Here is a 6,895-nt window from a genome sequence, read left to right as displayed (position 1 = left end):
CAGCACAGAAAGGAAATGTCCTCATTGAGCCTACTGCAATCTAAAAGTGTTTTTAAAAGACAAAACTCTTAATACATCACATTATTTAAAGAAATGTCTTGCTTCTGTACCTGCCACTGGTGTTTTCATTTTCTGCAAAGATGCTGTGATTATATTGTAATCAACCGTGATGTTGTTCAACTGGTTTCCCGGCTTCATTATGTTAATATTCAGTTGTACAAACAGAGTCAAACTTGCAATCTGTAGATATAATTTTTTCTTGCCTCAGTTAACATTCAGTTTTTATTCTGCATGAATATTTCAGCTCTCCATGGTGCTTAGAATGCAAGATTAACTACTGATCTATTTGTTCTGCTCTGTATGTGATGTCCTCTCTTCGAATATTTGGGTTTATGTTCGTGCATTTTGGGAATCATTATTTTTTCTTATTTCCCATGATTACATAAAGTCCAAATGTGTTTAAACGTTTATTTTACATGAACCATAGAATGCTGTAGCACAAAAAAATAAGCCATTCAGCCCCTCTAGTCTGTGCTGACCACTTATACGCTAGTCCCACTGACCTGCTCCCACTCCATAACCCTCCAGACCTCTCCCATCCCTGTATCTATCAAAACTATTCTTAAATCTCAAGATTGAGCCTGTATTCACCACATCAGATGGCAGTCCATTCCACACTCCCACCTCCCTCTGAGTGAAGAACTTTCCCCTAATGTTCTCCCTAAACTTTTCCCCTTTCAGCTTAAAACTATGGTTCCTTGTATTTATCTCCCCCAATCTCCCCTTCTCACATCCACTCAGTCTATACCTCTCATAATCTTGTGAACCTCTATCAAATCTCCCCTCATATTTCTTCACTCCAAGAAAAAACTGTCCTATCCTTTTTAATCTTTTCCTCTAAATCAACTCCTGAATTCCTGACAATATCCTAGTAAATCTTCTCTGCACTCTCTCAATCATTGCTATCCTTCCTGTAATTAGGCGACCAGAACTGCACACAATATTCCAAATTTGGCATCACCAATAATTCCCAACTTCTATACTCAATATTTTGATTTATAAAGGTTAAGGTGCCAAATGCTTTTTTTACTCCTCCCCTACCATTTACTGTGTATATCCTACCTTGGTTTAGCTTCCAAAATACATCACCTCACACCTGTCTGCATTAAACTTCATCTGTTTAAATGCATGAAAATGCATTTTTGGCCCATTCTCCCTGTTGGTCCAGATCCATTTGCAAGTTTTGAAAATCTTCATCTCTGCCCACAACGACTCCTACCTTTGTGTCATCAGCAAATTTGCTGATCCAATTTACCGCATTATCATCCAGGTCCAAAAAATTAAGACAACAATGGTCCCTGAGGCACACCACTAGGCACAAGCCTCCCGTCTGAGAAGCAACCATCAACTATCACTCTCTGTTTTCTCCTACACAGCCAACTTGGAACCTAGTCTCTGTAATGCGCGTCGAAAGAACCAAAGACTTGTTGATTCAAACCAAGACTTTTATTAAAAGACTGGACCATATCACAAGTAGGTTGACCAGTCCAGAGTGACCTGGTCTGGCTAGGAGCAATCCTTTAAGATCTGCCAGTAGGTGTGGCTACACTCTCAGCCAATCACAGTCATCCTACACTACCATCTGTGCATATGTACATATACACATCGGTGATAGAATCTGTACTACCACAGTGTCTTAATTTTTGAACTAACCTCCCATGTAGGACCTTGTCAAAGGCTTTACTAAAATTCATGTAGACAACAATATAAAGTGAATAACTTGCCAAACCTCATTTCATACCCAATACAGTTACTTGACACAGAACTCTATCGTTAATGAGTCAAGATTTTTTGAACCAACACACCATCATGGATGACTGTAGTAAAAGTTTATTTATATAGCACAATTAATACAATGCATGTTGATCCAAAGCACTGAACATGCAATTAAGAATAAATTGGTTAAACGATGACAGGCAGCCAAAATACACCGGCGCAGCCATCTTGATACATAGACTATCACACTTAGAACATTAATTATTCAAACCCTAACCCGTTCCTCCTGATCGCAGCACTGAACAACTTCCCAATTTCAAACGAGTAGCGGTGTCTCAAATACCAGATTTCAAAGAACAAGCAGTGGACACAAATAAGGCCCAGTCGCCATTCTGTTTGGATGTTACAAAAAGTCTAACCACTGGCATCTTAGGGCTGGTTTATTGGTGTTGATGTTACTGTTTGCCAACTTGAAAATGGAAGCTACCAACCAAGTCACAGTTTCATGTGAGCGAGCGGGAAATGGAGAACACACATTTGTACTGTATTATTTTAAGAGTTAACTCAGCTGTTGATGGGGAATGGCTGGAAATGACTAGCCCTTTACTAGTTTTGATTGGTAACTTCAGCCTGCTTTTTCAACACAAATGGCAATATTACATTTCCCAAATCTTCTGATAGGGTGTTGCTATGTAAATAAATGAAAGGGGTTCAACAAAAAAAAAATTGTCGTGTTGGTGGTAATACCCTGATTAAAATACTCGAAGAGCTTTTACCCCAACTTTGCGACTGATAAAGAGGAACATTGTTAGGCTAGGTTGCACATTTTAATTTCTTTCAATCTTCTTTTGGAATGCTGCCTAACACACACAGCAGGGGTATGGTTCCACTGAAGCTTCCGTATGGAGAAGAAATAGAATTTGTGTTTAAAAATGATGGTGCAGCATTGCCACAATTTCCATGAAAGGAAGCTTGAAAACATGGTCGTGGATTATGAATTCTGTCCTTTTGATGTATTATTAGAAACCTTAAACAAAAGGAAAATTTAACTTACCTGCTGCAGTAAAGACTGAAAAATCAATCCCACACAATCTCCCTCCAGAGTTGCTTTTAACCGTAAAGAACATGAACCTTGAATGTCAGATATTTTTTGTCTTTAAGAACCATTTTTTTTAGACAGACTGAACGGTTACAGGCAATTTCTGCCCACGAGTCCGTGCCACCCAATTTTATACCCCATTAACCTACACGCCTGGTAAGTTTTGAACGGTGGGAGGAAACCCGAGCCCCCTCAGAAAACCCACGCAGACACGGGAAGTAAGTACAAACACCTTACAGACAGCCCGGGACTCGAAACCCGGTCTGGTTGCTGGCGTTGTAAAGGCGTTGCACTAATCGCCACGCCAACCGTGTTTAGTTCATTTTCTATTATTAAGCCTTATAAACAAATTGAAGGAGATGATCTAACTGAGCTAATAGCATAGGCAGACAAAAATAAAGGTCAGGTGTAAAATTAAGATTATTAAATGTAATCATTTGTTCAGGTTGATTAAAATCTGTGTTTTTCCCCCAAAACATTGAAGAGCCAAGATTAAATGTAAATTTCAAAGGTAAAACAGATGGCTTCTTTTTGGGGATGAATATTATCCATTATGAAACCAATGAAAATAACTTGAATTCATACACAGTATTTGGTATATTCAGGCATCCCCAAGTGCTTCACACGATTGTCATCAAACAAAGTGTGGTGATACAACCATTACTATAGCCGCACTCCTACCAGCCTACTGCAGGGGGGCAACCACTGTACCTGCAGATAGGCAACCTGGGAGGTTGGCCCCATCATGCCGGCTGTTAATTATTGGCCCATATAAAGACTCGAGCCAGCCCCTTCCTAAATCAGTCAGGCACATGGAACCAGAGGTTACACAGACCTGGTGTTCAACTTTAAGCTGATTATAGCCTGCAGGACAGTCTTCTCAAGTTTTGTGTTTGTTTGCTGCACCACAGCCCACCACACAAAGGTCAATATTGAGCACACATAAGAAAATCCAAAAGCAGATTGTACATCACCAGAACATCAGTCTAGGTTGCGATGTCGAAGCCCAAACACCTAAATCCACAGTCATCCCAAATGAAGTAGGAAATTAAACAAAACATACAAAACAAGAAGCTTGCCACATTTGATCTATGGTTTAATGCATCAACTTCATTAACACTCATGACTTTTAGAATAATTTCATCTTAATTTTAAGATTCACGAAAGCATCAATTGCCATTTTGGTGCAGAGTTGCAAATTGTCAACATTCCCTGCATGTCGAGGCACTTACAAACTTCATTTTTGAATGTCTATGCTCTTGTTTTTTTTTAAATTAGGTCTCCCAAAGAGCTCTCTCTGAGGAACGAACATCCCCTTTTCACTCCTTTCGCTTACTATTATCTCAATAACCTCAATCAACCCTGATTCTCCCTTTTTACATTTTTTTTATTTTTAACAAAAACCTTTTACACAAGGTAACATAAATCAAATCATATCATATACATACACATATCAAATGTAAATTTGAAGCATAAACCTAACTTATTTTGTTCAGTATATCAAATTCTTTAATTATAATAATTAAACAATTAAATCACAACTTGTATTAGGTCCAAAAATAATCTTGAATACAACAATTATACAAATAATGCAGGTAAAATTCACTTATATAAGATATTTTATACTTCTCTGATGCGATCATGTTGTTTTGTGATATGATCCATGATCTATAGTTAAACTCCTCTTTACGTATTTGTCTTAATAATAAAATGGAGAAAAATATTCTTATTCCAAGGAGTGCAAGGCCAGTTTGTGCCATTTCCTTTCTGTTATTTTATTTTTGATATCTTTCTGGTAAATCTATGCTGTTAAATCCAATAATAATATATTCACTAAGGGGCAGTGCTTAGTATTCCAAGTGTGGCACCACATAATACAGCTGTATTTTGTAATCTGTCCTCTCAATCTTCCTCCAATGTTATTTTTGCTGACTTCTCTTCATTTCCAAGGTATTGTAATTGATGGTCACAGTCAATGCTAGCTACTGAAAGCAACCCAGTAACTTCAGTTTTGTCCGTTTAGAGACACCACTTCCACCACATGTTGAACAAGCAAAAGGTAGTGAGAGCCAGTAGACAAACAGAAGTGCATGTTGACCCTTGATGTGTATTCAGTGCCAGCCAGCCACCCTCTTCACCAACCAAGTTCTGTCTCAGAACTGACCCCGGTAGATTGCTTTACCTGGGCCTGAGGGCGAAGATTCCCCCTGTGGTATTGATGGAAAGGAATGAAGCTTTTCTGATTCAAAATAAATCTTCCAAGAGGAACTCAGTAAGTTGAGCAACATGGATGAAGCAGTGCAAATGCACTGACTCAAAGCCAGCCAGGCATTGAATGGCAAGCAGATATACCGAAAGAGCGCAATAATATAAGCATTATGGCCCGAACTAACAGCATTAACCAAATATTTATTCAAAAGTACAAAGGTGGGAAGCAGAGTCTACTAGAACTTCCATTCCTAAATGTGTTAGCAACTTACCTTCACACTTGAGATGCTTAACATCATTGTGCAAAACGCAGTAGAGAGTCTTTTGTATTCCTAGACTTCATATGGAGCTGTCCCATCACTCACTCCTTTATTTAGTTACACTAAGAACTTGCCCAGGATCTATGAATTTGTCATCACATTCAACATGAGATGCGTTCTGACAGGTGGATTCTGCTGCTTGTCATTATCAGAATGAATCTTGCTGTAAGTTGTAGTTTCATAAAAGAAGGAAAGAATTGTTAAGGAAAGCAATACTGTTCCATTGATGAGGAATATTGATCAGAAATTAATTTCCGGTTAGTACCGTGTTAAATGCTAGCGACTGCCTCTGACATTCATTCTGTTCATGTCAAGGGAATAATCTGTCCACCTATTAGATAGAATGTGAGAGTTACTGATCGGGAATGTAGACCAAATACATATATTGTGGATATATCTGATAATGATATACACTTGGTTTTATTCTCACTTACCCCGCCAATTAGTCAGAGATCGGAGTTTGGGGAGTTATAAGCTTAAATCTTAATTTGTGGGTGCAAAATAACAACTCAATTTTCTGTATGCAATCTAATTTTTTTCTACATTTTTGAACAATTCTTGATTGCATCATATGAAGCTTGAAAATACAAGGTTGCTATTCATATAGCAGTAGATGGTTCTCCAAAGTGCATATGATGGTGTATTTGGATTCATTTAGGTATTCACAGATGGTGTGAACCGATGTGCGGAAGAAGTCAAGGAATGGAAGATCAAGTAGGAGGTTAAATGCTTACCCAGCTAAATGACCAAGTCGCTGTCACAAATCCATTTCTTCATGTTTCTGCTGAGAACAAGGATTTGGTGCGAATTCCTGATATAAATGCAGCGAGTTGGGATGCCATCTTTTAGCTATGGATTATATGCATTATTTGCTACAAATGGCATCTGGCATTCAAGCCTTGTAAAGAAGTAAGCTCACTTAAGAAGAAATTGAGCCAGAAGTCTAATTGGAGGATGTAATAAAACATTATGAAGCTTTATTTGAGTGTAGTAACTATCTGGCGTATGTGAAGCTGTGGGAGCCCTTCATCCTCCATTGCCACGTTGAAGAATTTCATTCTCCATTCATTTATTCTACGCTACCACAATCTGGATAATTTTCAACTTTATTTCGCCCGTTAGATAACTTTTAGTTGCGTTTCTCCCATACCATCAGTTACATTTGTTACTTTTGAATTGCTTTGTTCCAAACAATCGTTTTCAGTTATTTGTCAAATTCTGAGCTGTAAATGCCACAAGGAAGAAATCAACCCAATACAGTAAAGAGTGGAATATTAGAGATGGCTTGCTGCCAGGAAGAGGGAGATGCAAGCAAAGATAAGTTCAGGGGTGAAAGGTCAAAGCAGCAGAAAATGTGGAAAGTGATAAGGAAAATAACAGGGAAGGGAGATCCAAGACAATGCAGTGCAATGTCTTGTTAGATACAGAAAATGGATTTGTGATAAATAACAATGTGCTGACACGGTAACAGACCCTTTCGGCCCTCAAGCCG

Source organism: Narcine bancroftii, chromosome 14, assembly GCF_036971445.1.
Source record: "Narcine bancroftii isolate sNarBan1 chromosome 14, sNarBan1.hap1, whole genome shotgun sequence".
Classification (NCBI taxonomy): domain Eukaryota; kingdom Metazoa; phylum Chordata; class Chondrichthyes; order Torpediniformes; family Narcinidae; genus Narcine; species Narcine bancroftii.
The sequence above is the reverse complement of the archived record's forward strand: the minus strand, read 5'-3'. Positions refer to the sequence as shown.